Here is a 17,801-nt window from a genome sequence, read left to right as displayed (position 1 = left end):
TATTTAGTATTGGGGAAGTTTCATTTATAAGGACGTACTCTTAGAGTTGGGTCTTTTGGGTGCTTGGATAAGATGCGGATGCCATGTTGACCCAAGTTGCCTCCATGCTGGTCTTTAGCATGTTGGTAGAGTATGGAGGACTGTTTTTTGTCATCATATTGTCTCATATGTTCGTTTAGTCGTTCCGCAATGCTCCTAGATGTTTCCCCTATGTATGTCATATTCAGGTCTTTACAAGCACCTTCCATGCATTTTATGCTGTAAACTACATTTCTATTTCTGCAGTTAATGCCAGGGCTAATCCTACATACCATGCAGTGATAGAGGTTCTAAATGAGCCAATCATGCATTTTTGCCATTAATGTTTCATGTGAATTGTTGCACATCAACACCTGCAGGAGAGACATGAGCAAAGGAGGAGATTCCAGAGGGAAGATGTTCTGAGAAAGGACTGGACATAGTGGTTACAGTAGGGAAAGAGGGGTTGGACAAAACGAGGATGATGAAAGATGGAAAGATGAGTGATTTAGGAGCAGCTGATTGGTCTTGTATCTACAAGACCAATCAGCAGAGGCTATTGTAGTAGCAACAGAAAACACAGAGAGACAGAGGAGATAGCATAACTGTAGGTCAAAATCTGAAGTGTGTCCATTAGTGAAGAGATGCCAATAGGTGGATGACGTTTTTCTGGATTCAGTTCAGGATGTCATTGTGCATAGTAGCATCTCTCTCCCAGATGTCAGCACAGTACTCCATTGGAGGTCTCACTTGAACCTTGTAGGGGCAGTTGTTGGAAACTGAAATATCATTTGACTCTAAAAAGGAGGCCTAGTCTTTGAGATGTGATCCTAGCTATGCTAAGGATGTGGTTTCCCCTGGAGACATCCTCAGTGATAGTGAGGCCCACCGTTGGGAGTAACTGCAAGGGCTCAAGCTGAATACTGCTTATGATTAGAAGGAATGTGCTTGAGTTTTTTTTCTGTTTATTGTATGTTTTAGTCCCTAAGAAGCATTCATTTTTTTCTTACTTTCTTTATTCTTTCATTCATATTTTCTTTCTTTTCTCCTTCCATCTTTCTTTCTTTCATTTATTCATCTATTTCTCCCTTCTTTATTTTTAAGTTTCCACATGTTACTGTAAAGACAAATGCAGGATCTTCAAAAGTCATATACAACCTGCAGCCTGCAGGACTTTTAGAACAGTATGCCTAACGAAAAATTACCCTGAATTTTTTTAGTAATGTGGCCTACCTAATGATCAACCATGTCTCATGCAGCCCACTTTTTGAAAAAGTTGACTGAGCCTAATCTCTTTGTTTGGCTGGATGTCCATCTAACCACAGATTTGTCTTTCTTCCTGTCACTGAATTTCTCTAGCCACAGAGATGTTTATCTGACCTCAGACTTTTCTTATTAAACACAAATATACCTTTTAGTTTGTCTGTTTCAAACTACAGATTTGTCTGCCTGTCTTCTTGCCAGTCCTCTTACCTGTCAACATACTTGTCTCCTGTCTGTCAATCTGCCTGCCTGTCCAGTTGTCAGTCTCTCTAACCACAGACTTATCTGTCAGTTTCTCAGTGTGTTTGTGTCTAATCACAGACTTATCTCTGTTCTTTCAGTCTCAAACTTGTCTATCTACAAACTTATCCGTCATTCAGTCTATCTGTGTCTCTAATCCCAAACTTGTCTGTCTGACCATTTGCCTAATTGTAAACTTATCAGTCTGACTACCTCACCATCTGTCTGTTTGTCTTTCACTTTTGTCTGCCTAACTCTTGTCTGTTTGTCTCCTGTCTATGTGCCCTTTTGTCTCTTCCCCCTCCACTCCATCTACTTATGTGTCTGTTTATTATTCTCCTTGTCTATCTCTCTCCCCTCTCTTTCTCTCTATCTTTCCTTTTCTCTCTTTCTCTCTCCCCTATATCTTTCTCTTTCTCTCTTTTACCATCTCTCTTCTTCTCTATGTCACTACTGTGTTGAGTAAACCAGTAGCCTGTCAGCTAACCAGCCAACCAATCAGCAAGTTAGTCTCTCTCTCTCTTTCTTCTTCTTCTTCTTCTTCTTCTTCTTCTTCTTCTTCTTCTTCTTCTTCTTCTTCTTCTTCTTCTTCTTCTTCTTCTTCTTCTTCTTCTTCTTCTTCTTCTTCTTCTTCTTCTTCTTCTCTATTGCCCAGTTAATCATATCTCCCTGCCTAACTGTCTGACTGTTAACATTGTGCCATTAGTGAAGATCAGAAATGACATCATCATAAACAACATTATCCACCACAACATGACACATCTGAGAAACATAGGAAGAAGGATACCTTTCTATTAGATGTTTACAGAAAGATGCAACTGGTTCACACATGTAATGGTATGTATGTACATTTTTTGTTTGCATGAATGCGTGTATATGTGTGTGAGTGTGTATGTATCTATATATGTATATGTATGTATATATCTATATATGTATATGTATGTATATACATATGTATATATGTATATGTATGTATATATATATATATGTATATATATATATATATATATATATATATATATATATATATATATATATTTACATACATACATATGATGATGATATATATATACATAATGTCTTCATATGTCTCTTTGTATCTACATACATTACACACACAACACATACAAACATATATATGTGTGCATAAATGCACACACACACACACACATATATATATAGATAGATAGCTAAATATAATACATATACATTTGCATATATATATATATATATATATATATATATATATTTACATACATAAATACATGCATGCATGCATACATACAAAGATATATGCATACTTACATATATACATACATATATACATATATATATATATACACACACACACACACACACACACGCACACACACACACACACACACACATATATATATATACATACATACATACATACATACATATATATATATATATATATATATTGACAGAAAACACAACAAAAGAAAGAAAGAGACCTTGATATTATGTAAATAGAGGAATTTATCTGTAAAAATATGACAATTATTCAGTAGCCATGATAAAACTCCGAGTTTCGGATGCCGGGGCGGAAACCCACGCCGCCATCTCTTCAATGGCCAGATAACTGAAGAGATGGTGGCGTGGGTTTCCGCCCCGGCATCCGAAACTTGGAGTTTTATCATGGCTACCGAATGATTGTCACATTTTTACAGATATATATATATATATATATATATTCCTCTTCCCTAGCAGCTGAAGGAACCTGTGGAAGAGGTAGGCCCAGGAAGACCTGGGATGAGGTGGTGAGGCACGACCTTCAAACATTGGGCCTCACCGAGGCGATGACTTCTGACTGAGACCTTTGGAAATATGCTGAGCGTGAGAAGACCCGGCAAGCCAAGTGAGACCTAAATCGAAGGCCTCAGGCAGCCCACTTATACGTACCTTCCTTCATTGGGCACTAAACTCCGCTTGCGAAGACCTGTTGAAGCAAGTGAAATCGAAATCAAATTAAATTCGACGATTGGCACCCATGCCAACGTCGTCTCCTTCATTGGAAACGAAACTCGGCTTGCGAAGACTTATTGGGGCAAGTGAAAGCGAAACCGTCAATGGCACCTGTGCCCAGCATTGCCTTCCTGGCACTTGTGCCAGATGGCACGTGTAAAGACATTCGAGCGAGATCGTGGCCAGTGCCGCCGAACTGGCTCCTGTGCAGGTGGCACGTAAAATACACCATTTTGAGCGTGGCCGTTGCCAGTACCGCCTGATTGGCTTTCGTGCCGGTGGCATGTAAAAGCACCTACTACACTCTTGGAGTGGTTGGCGTTAGGAAGGGCATCCAGCTGTAGAAACTCTGCCAAATCAGATTGGAGCCTGGTGTAGCCATCTGGTTTCACCAGTCCTCAGTCAAATCGTCCAACCCATGCTAGCATGGAAAGCGGACGTTAAACGACGATGATGAAACATATATATACCAAAACAATCTGAATTATAAGAGATAATACAAGTTAATGATTTGTTAATTTACTTTGTATTTCAACATTTCAGGGTCCTTTCTTCAGAAAATCTCCAAAATTTCTGTAAGAAGGAGTTCTAACCCTGAAATATTGAAATACAAGTTAAAAATACAAACAATTGTCATGTACATCCATTGACAAGGTTACAAAAGCAACGAAAAGTTTAGAAAGAAAAATATAAATAAACAATAAATGAGCAGAAATTGAACCAGTGAGTATCTTAGACATTATTAAGGCATTAAAGTGGTATGACTCTCCCCATACACAACAAAACAACAAAATTGTCATGTATTATTTCTTATAGCTCACATTATTTTGATTTAAAATATGAAATTAGAGATATTTACACACACACACACACACACACACACACACACATATGTATATATATATATATATGTATATGTATAATATAAAAACTTTATAAGAATTTATCAAGTAGTCAGCGTGAAAAAACCTCATAAGGAAAAAAAAAACCATCATTGTTTTTTTCCATATATATATATAATTTAATTTATATAAGGGCATTACTATACAATAATGCCTCACGCTTAGAGGGACTTCATAAGTCAAAACTACCAAAATAAGCACATTTTTACCGATCGCGAGGGAATGCAACTTTCAAAGCTAACCTCCTAAAAACTTTTAACTTAACGGTAAACCAATGGTTTCATAATTAATGCAGCAAACTATGCAGTAAAGTGCATCTTTTATTCATCAGTACACGTATGGTCAAGACACATAAAAATAAACAAAAATCAACATACCCTGATGTATTCAACACAGTACATAGACGATTGTTCATCCTTATATATCCATGAAAGAAGCCCGCCTCTTTCATGGATATATATATATATATATATGCAGCATTTATTTCTTGATTTTATAATAAAATTAGTATTACATTAATATTCACTATTTCATAGAAAATTAATTTTCATGATGAATTTTTGCACTTTCTTTTTTGGCATGTTTGTATTATGTACTTTGTTTCAATATAAAAATTTTATATACAGTGAAAATATAGGATCTGATATTTTTTACAATTATAATTACATTTCTCATTATCCTAAAAAATTATAAATTTTAAAGAAAATAAATATACAGGCAGGTTTCATTTAATTCAAATATTTTTTAACAAAAGAATATTTATTATTTTTATTGCATTGCCTGAGAAAAAGTGGATTATAATGAAAAATGCAGGTGCGTGCATGTTAATATTCTTAAGTTATTACTCCTGGAAAAGTACAGAACATGATTTCTACAGTAGAATTTGCCTTATTCATCACCCCTAAAGGAAATTAAAAAGTATTTAAAATTAAAATTCTACTGTACTTAAAATATTGCAGCTAAGAATAACATTTTAAAAATTAAAATGCATTACATTAGGTAAATTTGAGATAATTTATTTTATTTATTATGAGAATCTAAAAAAACAAATAAATCTTTAAAAACATGGTACAAAAATAATCAAAAATAAATTGAGACAAACAATTTTTAATCATGTCTTTTTTTAAATATACAATTAAAATAACCATTTTATTTAGTTGTATCAAGTACAAACAATAAAACATGAAGTTGTAAATAATATTGCACAAGATTTTTTTTCACTTCAATTGAAATCGATTACAAAGAAAAAACATTGATTGCAATAGAATGATCAATAAATGGTTTCAAATCAACCATATGCTCAGTCAATTCTTTCACATTAAAAAACAAGAAAATTAATCTGAAAAAATAAATCATAAGTAAAATTTATTAGTTAGCATTAATACAGTGGAATTAGCCTGATTCATCTTTGGTTAATTCATTACTTCACCTAATTCCTCACTCAGTTTTCTCCTAATTAGGCGAATTCTACTTTGTTTTTTTAAATTAATTTTATTTTATTTTATTTTTAAAATACTGCTTTTTTCCAAAAGTAAGGGCTTAAATACAGACTTAAAAATAACTTTACTTAAATAATTTTTTTCTGAAAATAATAAAAATTACTGGGGCTATAAATGAAAAGAGTTTCTGAATATAAGCCCATAGGCTTAAATTCGGATAGGCTTATTTTTGGAAAAATCCAGTAATGTTTTTATAATTTTTGTTTTAATAAAATATAGTAAATTTTAAAAATGTTATTCTTGGCTGCAATATTTTAAGTACAGTAGAATGTTAATTTTAAGTACCTTTTAGTTTCCTTTAGAGGTGACAAATAAGGCAAATTCTACTGTAGAAATCTTGTTCTGTACTTTTCCAGGTATAATTACTTAAGAATATTAACATGCATGCACCCATACTTTTCATTGTAAATATATATATATGCTTGTAAATGCATATATATCCTTATAAATACATTATTGATCTATTCTTTAGAGTGTGCTTCATTTTCAGATATATGATCCACTGACAATATATATATATATATATAAATATATGTATATATATATATATATATATATATATATATATATATATATATATATATATATATATATATATATATGGGCTGCTGGAGTTTTGCGATGCAAATGACCTTATGGTTTGCAATACCAACTTCAGGAAACCTGCCTATCACCTAGTCACCTACTGTTCTGGCAGACACACTAGCCAAATTGACTACATCCTCACCAGGAAAAGGGAAAGATGGCTGCTTATAAATGCCAAAACCTTTCCAGGCAAAAAATGTACCCCACAACATAGACTAGTAGTTAGTGACTTCAGGAACAGGGCTAAGTGGTTGCCCAGAAGACGACCAGCATGGAGGAGAAGGGTATGGAAGCTCAAAGATCCTGCGAATGGACAGAGATTTAGAGACATATTACTCAAAGCCTTTAACGAATTAGAAGGGGATATAGCTTCACACGATGTAGAAGACAACTGGAGGTTTCTATGGGACAACCTGCTGAGGGCCACTGACCAGATCTGTGGCTGGTGCAAAGTCCCCTCTCGACCTAAAATAAAGTGGTGGTGGAACAATGTTGTTGACAGGGCTATTAGACAAAAGAAACAGGCTTGGAAGGACTGAAAGAACGGTGGTAGCAGGGAATTGTATCTGACTGGCAGAAGGGAAGCTAGGCAACAAGTTTATTTAGCCAGAGGGGAAGCAGATAAGAAAAAATTTGCCAATGTTCTGAGCCGTGAGGACCAAAGACTTGAGGTATTTTGTGTTGCAGGACAGTGTGTGAGAGAGAATCCTGATGCTGTAGGAGAGAAATGTGTCCGCATGGATGATGGTACACTTGCACTAAACAAGGCTGCAAAGAGAGAGGTTTGGAGACACCACTATGAAAGGTTGCTCAATAAAGAGAATGAATGGGCGAAAGAGAGTCTTCTGAATGTCGACCCAACAGAGGGACCAACTATCCGAGTTGACAGTACCATGGTAGATAAAGCAATTAAGAGTATGAAGACAGGGTAAGCTCCGGGCCCATCAGGAATCACTGCAGAGATGCTCAAAAATATTTGGCAGTGTCGGCTATAGCCTAGTCACCAGTATAGTTAATCAGGTGATATACGAAGGAGTCATACCCAATGACTGGTGTAGCAGCACCATAGTCAACTGCTACAAAGGTAAAGGTGACGCTTTAGATACAAATAATTACAGAGGTTTCAAGTTGTTGGATCAGGTAATGAAAGTCATGGAGAGGGTCATAGCCCAACTAATTAAGGAGAGAGTTAGTTTAGATGAAATGCAGTTTGGGTTCGTGCCAGGGAAAAGCACCACTGATGCTATATTTCTGGTAAGACAGCTGCAAGAGAAATACCTAACCAAAGATAAACCTCTGTACCTGGCTTTCGTTGACATGGAGAGAGCCTTTGACAGGGTCCCCCGATCCCTTTTCTGCTGGTCAATGAGGAAACTAGGGATAGAAGAATGGTTAGTGAGAGCTGTGCGAGCCATGTACAGAGACGCTGTCAGTAAGGTAAGGGTTGGCAATGAGTACAGTGAAGAATTCCGGACAGAGGTAGGGGTACACCAAGGTTCAGTCCTTAGCCCCCTCCTATTTATCATAGTCCTCCAGGCAATAGCACAGGAATTCAAGACAGGATGCCCCTAGGAGCTCCTCTATGCTGATGACCTTGCCCTAATTGCTGAGTCACTATCAGAACTAGAGAAGTTTCAGGTGTGGAAGCAAGGACTAGAATTGAAAGGCCTTAGAGTCAACCTAGCTAAAACCAAAGTCCTAATAAGTAGAAAGGTAGACAAAACACAAACCCCTTCAGGTAGATGGCCCTGCTCAATCTGTAGAAAAGGTGTAGGTAGAAACTCCATAAGATGTACTCAGTGTAAGCTATGGACACATAAGAGGTGCAGCAATATCAAAGGAAGGCTAACTAGCAAGATAGTTTTTTATGTGGTAGATGCTCAGGAGCAATAAACACTGAAAATGTGCAGAAAACAACTTCTGCCACATTCCAGGGAGAAAAACTAGACGTAGTTGATAGCTTCTGTTATCTAGGTGACCAAGTTAGTTGCGGGGGAGGATGCTCTGAAAGTGTAGCTGATAGAATAAGAATAGCCTGGGCAAAGTTCAGAGAGCTCTTACCTCTGCTGGTGACAAAGGGCCTCTCACTCAGAGTAAAAGGAAGACTGTATGATGCATGTGTACGAACAGCCATGCTACATGGCAGTGAAACATAGGCAGTGAAACATAGGCCGTGACTGCTGAGGACATGCGTAAGCTCACAAGGAATAAAGCCAGTATGCTCCGATGGATGTGTAATCTCAGTGTGCATACTCGATAGAGAGTAAGTACCTTGAGAGAAAAGTTGAACCTAAGAAGCATTAGTTGTGGTGTGCAAGAGAGACGATTGTGCTGGTATGGTCATGTGGTGAGAATGGATGAGGATAGCTGTGTGAAAAAGTGCTAAACCCTAGTGGTTGAGGGAACCTGTGGAAGAGGTAGACCCAGGAAGATCTGGGATGAGGTGGTGAAGCACGACCTTTGAACATTAGGCCTCACCGAGGCAATGACTTGTGACTGAGACCTTTGGAAATATGCTGTGCATGAGAAGACCTGGCAAGCCAAGTGAGACCATAATCCGAGGCCTTTGCCAGGGGTGTAGCCAGCCCACTTATGTGAACCTTTCCTTCATTGGACACTAAACTCTGCTTGCAAAGACCTGTTGGGGCAAGTGAAATCGTAATCGTGATGGCACCTGTACCAGTGGAGCACTAAGAGCACCGTCTGAGCGTGATCATTGCCAGAGCAGCTGTCTGGCTTCCGTGCCAGTGGCACATAAATAGCACCATTTGAGCGTGATTGTTACCAGCGTCGCCTTACTGGCACTTGTGCTGGTGGCACATGAAAAAACATTTGAGCGAGGTCGTTGCCAGTGCCACTGGATTGGCTCCTGTGCAGGTGGCACGTAAAAAACATCATTTTGAGGTGGTTGTTGCCAGTACCACCTGACTGGCCTTCGTACTGGTGGGACGTAAAAGCACCCACTACACTCTCGGAGTGGTTGGCGTTAAGAAGGGCATCCAGCTGTAGAAACTCTGCCAAATCAGATTGGAGCCTGGTGTAACCATCTAGTTCGCCAGTCTTCAGTCAAATTGTCCAACCTATGCTAGTATGGAAGGCGGACGTTAAACAATAATGATGATGATATATATACATATATATATAGGCACAGCCATGGCTGTTTGGTAACAATCTTGCTTCCCAACCACATGGTTCCAGGTTCAGTCCCACTGCATAGTACCTTGGGTAAGTGTCTTCTACTATCCAATCAAAGTCTTGTGAGTGGATTTGGTAGACAGAATCTGAAAGAAGACTGTCATATATATATATATGTATACATATATTTTGTATGTTTGTGTTTGTTCCCCTACTATCACTTGACAACTGAAGCTGGTGTGTTTAGGTCCCAGTAACTTGGTGGTTTGGCAAAAGAATCCGATAAAATATGTACTAGGCTTACAAAGAATAGGTTCTGGAGTCGATTTCTTCGACTAGAACCCTTTAAGGCAGTGCTCCAGCATGACCACAGCCAAATGACTGAAACAAGTAAAAGAATAAAAGAATATACACACACACACACACACACACACACACACACACAGATATATATATATATATAGCAATAAGAAAATGGAGGGGAATTGGTGGTATTCATCAACTTGCAGAAATTGTATTGTGTAGGTAAATTGACACAATACAATGTCTACAAGTTGATGAATACCACCTATTCCCCTCCATTTTTTTATTGCTATCTAAATTAAGGGTAAAATATCCTTTTACTCACACCCATTTATTGCATTTGGTAACACAAAGGAAAAACACTAGTGTAATAATAATTGGATATTCTTCCAGCAGTATATTGGATAGATATTATCCCTTAGTGGGTTGGATTCACAACCCCTAACTTTCTTGGATATATATATATATATATATATATATATATATATACATGCTAATGTCAAACAGTGAGGATGAGTGCTCAACACTGCACTGGTGGATAAATATTCTTTACTTGTGGGTTAACCCACAAATAAAGCCTTGTTCAATCAGAAAAAAGTGTGTGTGTGTATGTTTGTGTGTGTGTATGTTTGTGTGTGTGTGTGTGTGTGTGTGTGTGTGTGTGTGCATGTGTGTGTGTATGTGTGTGTGCGTGTGTGCATGTGTGTGTGGACACATATATACGTATATAGGTTTGGTAGAACAAACAGAAGAAACAGAATTCAAAACATATGATTACATTGGCTATAAAGTTACATAAGGGCTTTAAGGGCAGAGAGTATCATGCATCACCCCTTGAGCCACTTATGTAATGTCACAACCAATTATAATATATATGTATGCCTGTAGCTAGGATTAAAATCCAAGTTGTGTCCTCATACAGCACATCTGCATATTCCAGTACTCTAAAATTGTATGTAGATGTTATAATTACATGAGGTATGCATGAGTTGAAAAATACTGATAAACGGTGTTTGGAGAGATATTGCACATCAAAACAGATGGTTGGAAAAAATTCTTTTAGTATTATTTATTCACCATTACACATGTATTATTTGATAGTAGGAGTTGCAAAATTGTACATGAAAGATATCTTCTATTAGAAATTTTTCATACAGAGAATCAAATAATACAAATTTTTCATTTGGATTGAGCTTTAATTTATATGACTGAGTATAAATTAAACAGTTATCCAAACGTAAATTTTTCACTATTTGATTGTGTGTGTGTGTGTGTGTGTACACGCGTGTGCATGTGCATGTGTGTGTGTGTGTGCTTGCATGTGTGCATGTGTGTGTGTGTTCATGTTTTAATTTATATATTAGACCTCTTCCTCAAAAGAGGGAACTGGTTTCTAACAGAGAAGCAGAAGTTCCTTGACTAGAATTTGGTTAACAACAATAGTAATTGTCATATATCAACTTTCTGGAAAGTCTTGTATATTTTCCCTGTTTTACTTATAGATTTTGTATATAAAGTGCGTGTTAGTCACCCTCTTTCTTTGCTTAAAAATACCTTGCTTTTCGAGATTATCACTTCGATATTTACTAGCATTATCAAGTACACCAAAAAATGCATGTTTGTATGTATGAATATGTATTGTGTATGTATCTATGTATTTATCCATCTATCTATCTATGTTCCATCCATCTAATCTGTCTATGTGTGTGTGTGTATGTGTGTGTGTGTATGTGTGTGTGTGTATGTGTGTGTGTGTATGTGTGTGTGTGTATGTGTGTGTGTGTATGTGTGTGTGTGTATGTGTGTGTGTTTGTACTTGTTACCTGAATTTCTGAAATGAGGAACTATCATTATTATACACTAACATATTCAGACTAGTGTCCTAATTTTCATTATAATTGTCAATGGAGTATCTCCTTTACAGCATGACACTTGTTCCTGTCTTTCCAACTTTAGCCTCTCTACATCTTACACAGAACCACCTCCCTCAATACTGCCAAAAATCCTATCTTGCAAGTTATTTGGTGACCTCAATGTTGCTAAAGCCATGAAAAAAGCACTCAATACATTCTGTAAAGTAGTTGGAATTAGGAAGAGTATCCAGCTATAGAAAGTTTGCCAAAGCAGACACTGGAGACCAGTGCAAACCTCAGGCTAATCAGATCCTGTCAAACCATCTAGTCCATGCTAGCATGTTACATAAATGTTAAATGATGATCATGATAACATTTCAGTCATTGTAGTCTCCAGCCTTCTTCAAGTGCCTGTCACAATCAAAGTAAAATATGTGAATAAAAAGTTTGGCTTAATGCTTCTAATTTCCACTCCTACAGGACACTGAAATATTGAATGTAATTGTTAATTTAATGTCAAGTGTAGAAGTTCAGGTAGTGGGTATGAGCTCAATTGCTGGCTCAGGCAAGTTATATATGTGTATATTACTCTGATTGAATAGAAATGAGCTAGTGGCACTGCAAGTAGTAGACAGAACTAATAAAAAATATATACTACATGTGGACAATGATATGAGAACAATGTGCACTCTGGATTTAATAAAAGGTTTCATTTTAAATTCTGAGGAAATAACAAGTTTGACAGTTATCAGAAGACCAGAGTCTACAATATCTGAAACAGTGTTACGACAACAAATAAGATGAGAAGGTATATTATTATCATTGTCATCATCATCAATGTCATCGTCTTAACATCAACTTTTCCATTCTTGCATGGGTCAGATGGAATTAGTTAAAGTGGAATTTGTACAGTCTAATACCCTTTCTGTCACTAACCCTCACCTGTTTCCAAAAGAGGTAATATTTCTCCATAACCAGTCATATTTTCACAGAAGTTTAGTAATGAGCGACAACACTTGCATGATAGTGACACTCATTTACAACTATCAAGGATGTCAGAACAAAGAGACAGTAACACACACACACACACACACACACACACACACACACACACACACACACATGTATAAACATAACAGGCTTCTTTCAGTTTCCCTCTACCATGTCTATTCACAAGGGATTGGTCAGCTTGGGGCTATGGGAGAAGACACTTGCTCAAGGTGTCACACAGTGAGACTGAACTCAGAACCATGTAGTTTGGAAACAAACTTCTTACCACACAGCCATGCCTATGCTCCAGAGAGAGAGAGAGAGAGAGAGAGAGAGAGAGGAGAGAGAGAGAGAGAGAGAGAGAGAGAGAGAGAGAGAGAGAGAGAGAGAGAGAGAGAGAGAGAGAGAGAGAGAGAGAGAGAGAGAGAGAGAGAGAGAGAGAGAGAGAGAGAGAGAGAGAGAGAGAGAGAGAGAGAGAGAGAGAGAGAGAGAGAGAGAGAGAGAGGAAAGATCTAATATTAGTGTAATATGAGGAACTGTAATATGAGACCTGTAATATGTTGAATGTCCAAACTGGGTTAAATCTGAGATACACCCTACCTGTCTAACCTATTGCTAGAACCTATGACAAATTCTCTTTCTAGCTCGTATGTCTACATGTGTCCATCCGCTCCCACTGCCTGAGACCAAAGAGGCCCACACTAGTCCTACTTCCAACCACTTGACCTTGCTCACTCTTCCTCTTCTGGTAGGGCCCCTCAGCCATTAATGTTACTGACCCTTTCCTTCCAGTTTGCTTACACCAGTACACCAATACTGATACTCTTTGACACAAACATACACAAATGTATAATGTGCATATATGGCAGTCCCTAATATGGTATGTCAGATATTTCAGTATTTCTCCTTCACAAGAGATCTATTCTCATAGTCCCAAAACATTTGTAATTGCTTATAAATTTTCATTGAATATATATGTGTATATATGTTGTTGCTGATGTTGTCATTGTTATAGTTATCATTGTTGCTTAAACTTAGACCACACTTTGATCTAACAGATGACTTCTTTTTATTACCTCTAGCCATGATCATTTTTCTGTTTCAGGAATTACATTGCCCTTCTCTTTTTAAAATGGTTAGGTTACATCATGTAAGGTAAATTTAGCTTCTATATCTATATGTGTATATTTTGGGGTTATTTAGACTTTGGTCAGATCTCATCTAAAACTATGCTCAAGGACGTTCTAAAATGACAATTCCACCTTTTGTTTCAACTATAGTGTTTCTGGAATTGTATTATCCAAAGTGTACTTCATTTGAAGGAGATATATCTACTATTCCTGGCAGATGAAGAGGTTTGCTGTGTTTTGTTTGTAATATATGATGCAGGCATGAGCAAGTGATTAAGAAGTTAATTTTGCAATTATAAGGTTTTGAGTTCAATCCAACTACCTAGCATATTTAGCTAGTATTTTCTGCTATAGATTGTTGTGTATCCAAACCTTGTGAATAAAACTCAGTAGAGATGGAAATTGTCTCAAAGCCCATTGGACAGACTGTATTCACAATTCAAAAGATCAGCTTTGTCATACAATGTATGACAAGGATTCTGCTGGGTGATTATGTTCAGGTTAGATGTATCAATGGAATATTCAGCCTGTTACACTATAAAAGAAGATGTAATACTGGTTTGGCACAAGGCCAGCAATTTCGTGGGGCGGGGTTAAGTCAATTACATCAATTCCAGTGCTCAACTGGTACTTATTTTATTGATTCTGAAAGGATGAAAGTGTAGGGAAGTGGTTATACACCATTAGGTGTACTCCGCTCCTGTACATTAAATTTCTTGAAGAAAACAACGGAACGCAGGCTCTAAACTATCAACACAACAATATTTATTACAATAGAATTCTGCTCACACTAGGAGGGAATTCGGCAGCACTTCGCCCTTTAGTTACTGAGACGCCGTCAATGAAGTTGCGTGGTTATCTGTGTAGCTCCAGTGCTGGGTTGTGGGAGAGCTCTGTTGTGACGTCTAGGCTCTTCAAAGATCAGCGAGCAAAGAGGGTGAAATCCACGTGAAAGCTTGGATATGGATGACTATGCATGCGCATGAGACTCTTCCTGTATTCCTGCGCATGCGTGGATAAACTCTCCGGAAATGGCGTCTGCTATTAGGCGTCACTACAAAAGCAAAGTTGATCTTGGTGGAGTTTGAACTCAGACGAATGGTGTGCTAATGATTCTGTCAGCTTGCTGCCTTAATACAAGATGTAATATTATAATGCTATATGTAATACTTTATGATGGCAGTTTCTTCATGTCTGAAGACCATAAGAAAGAGTGGCACAATCTCAAATGGCTATGTAAATAGATCCTTGACACTATAGGGTTTTTTCCTGCCTGTGCTCAGTAGTTTTAAAGGGAAAGTCAGTTCACACAATCCAATCCCAGTCTTCAGACTTGGAGGTCTGACTAGAGTGGCTCAATGGGCTGACATAGATGAAGCAACCAGCAATTTGTAGGTTTTACATTGGAGTGACCTTGTCCTATGTGAATTGCCTTACAGGAATGAAGAGATCCGCCTTCTTTGGAATTGTTGGAAGAGTATCAAACAGTGCACCAGACCACCTAAAAGACTCCACACCTTGACTTGCTATCAAAGTTGACTCCTCAAGTCTTTTCCTTTCCCAAGGCACTCACAAGACAATAAGGGTCTGAGCTTAAAATTTCTTCCATACCTTTGTTGGGACCCTGACAGGTGCTACTACTGTGGGTCAGAGTAGACTGGGAAACAATGACAGCTAAGAGATGATTCCACAGTCCTCAAAACCATAGAAATCCCAAATTATGATGCAGTTTAAAGTGCCAGGTTCTGAGATCAAAACAACTATCTTGTAACTGTCAATGTGATGTCCTAACCACTAGGCTACATGCTTTCACAACCATCAATGACACTGACAAAAGGCTAAGTCATTATCTATAAAGCACAACCAACAATCACTTGAAAGTATTGTTTGTGGCCTAGTGGTTAGGATATTTGGTCTATGGTCATATGGTTGTGGGTTCAATTCTTCAACTAGGCAACACATTTTACATTACTCCCATTTATTTAATCAGCTGAATATGGCTTGTTTTAGAATGCCTATGTAGTCACAAGTAGACACACACACAAAAACTCCTTGACACCTCTATCTTTGACCCTGTGAAAGATGCAGGATGTGACAACTAGAGGGTTGAGAGAGCTGCACCAGTACCCTGGTTGGTACTCATTTACAACTGAATAAATTGGAATAATATGAAATGAAGCACCTTGCAGAAGGACATAATGTGTTGCCTGGTCTAAGAACTGAACCCTCAACTTTATGACCATAGGCTGAATACCCTAACCACTAGGCCACAGGCCTGCACAAACAACTATCTCCTCAGTACTTAACCATCTTACCTCTAAATAAAGAGAAAAAGAGGTTCCACAATAATCGCAACAACAACAACAAACAAAGATTAAGCCCCTGATTTAACATGGCATGACAAGATGCAACAGACAGGCTGATGGTGTTTATATGTTTTCTATTAACCATTTGTTTCTTTAGATTCTAAATAGTGGAGCCAGCTGTGGAGTTTTTGTTGGAAGAAAAAAAGGTTAATTAAAAACAAAAGAAATAGAAAATGACAGTAACAGAAGGGACAAAAGAACAGCAGCAACAACAATAATGAGAAGAGAAAAATAAAAGCCTTTATGGGCTTTGACATCTCCACACTGAACAGAAGGTGAGCATTAATTAAGGTAACACTATCTATTTAATCCCTTACTTTTTAGTTGTTTATGTATTTTTGCCTTGTCCCATGCTTGTCCTTTTCTAGCCTTACTTGTCTATTTCTCTTTCTCTCTCTGTCTTCCACTGTTTCTCTCTCTCCCTTTCCCTTTTCTTGTCTTTCTCTTTCCTTTTCTCTCTTTTTTCTGTTTCTCTTACCAAACCTTCACTTTGTCTATTTATGTTTATACGTATATGTGTATGTGTGTGTATACATGTGAGACTATTTATCTACCCATCCATCCGTCCGTTTGTCCACCTGTCCATCCATCCATCCATCCATCCATCCATCCATCCATCCATCCATCCATCCATCCATCCATCCATCCATCCATCCATCTATCTATCTATCTATCTATCTATCTATCTAATTGTCTCCTGATATATAATTATGTGTGTGTGATAACTTGGATTACAAAATTCTGACAAAGGTTTGGTGCAGCCTTTAGGTCTGTACCTATAATCCAAATTACTACATGCATGCTTACATACAGCAGACACCGCACCCATTTATAAGCATCTATTGTTTCTAAGCATTGTACATTGAGGATTGTTAACATTCTTTTTTTTGTTAAACAAAACAAAAACACAACAAATAATATATATCATCATCATTTTAATGTCCAGATCAAACTTTTTTGAGGCAGACTTTTCTAAAGCTAAATGCTTTTCTTACTACCCATTTGAAAGTAACCTTCTGTCTAGCAGTTGTTGATCTACAGATAATCTTTGACAGAATACCATGAGCTATATTCTGGTGGTTGCCAAAAAAAAAAAAACAAAAAAAAAAAACTAGGAGACAAGGAATGGCTGTTGAGCAGTACAAGCTAAGTACAGAGATGCAACCAGCAAAGTGAGAGTTGGCAATAAGTTCATTGAGGAATTTAGAGCAAGCTTGATTCTCAGTCCCATCCTGTTTATTATAGTTTTTCAGGCTATAACAACGGAGTGGGAACTTTGATTTTTGATGATAGTAGAGATCTTTTAGTTGAGATGATAAAAGATTTTATAAAATTTCTGCTATACAGTGTGTTTGGGCTAAATTTACTGTTTGCATAAAAAGAAAAGAAAACACAGAATCCCTTCTAAAAATAAAAGTATTTTTAAAAAATCAAAAGCTGTCAAATAGATTATGGGTGGGAGATAACATTTTACTCAAAGTAGCCACCCTCAGCTTCCACCGCAGCCTCAAGATGGTACTGAAACCTG

The 17,801-nt window shown here is 37.3% G+C and overlaps 1 long non-coding RNA gene across 3 annotated transcripts in view; it reads left to right on the top strand.

Annotated features, from left to right (window-relative positions):
• Positions 1–1,458: 1,458 nt before the first annotated feature.
• The window catches only part of LOC106881924 (uncharacterized), a 72,399-nt gene continuing 56,056 nt past the window's right edge, over positions 1,459–17,801 (top strand). For 2 of the 3 annotated variants that reach the window (XR_016243410.1, XR_016243411.1), the window contains exons 1-2: positions 1,459–2,358; positions 16,371–16,548. This is a non-coding gene — a long non-coding RNA (uncharacterized LOC106881924). Of the gene's footprint in view, positions 2,359–16,370; positions 16,565–17,801 lie in introns of all 3 variants that reach the window. The other variant, XR_016243412.1, reaches the window with a different exon arrangement.

Source organism: Octopus bimaculoides, chromosome 10, assembly GCF_046866305.1.
Source record: "Octopus bimaculoides isolate indiv1 chromosome 10, ASM4686630v1, whole genome shotgun sequence".
NCBI lineage: Eukaryota > Metazoa > Mollusca > Cephalopoda > Octopoda > Octopodidae > Octopus > Octopus bimaculoides.
This window is presented reverse-complemented; position numbering and strand designations above follow the sequence as displayed.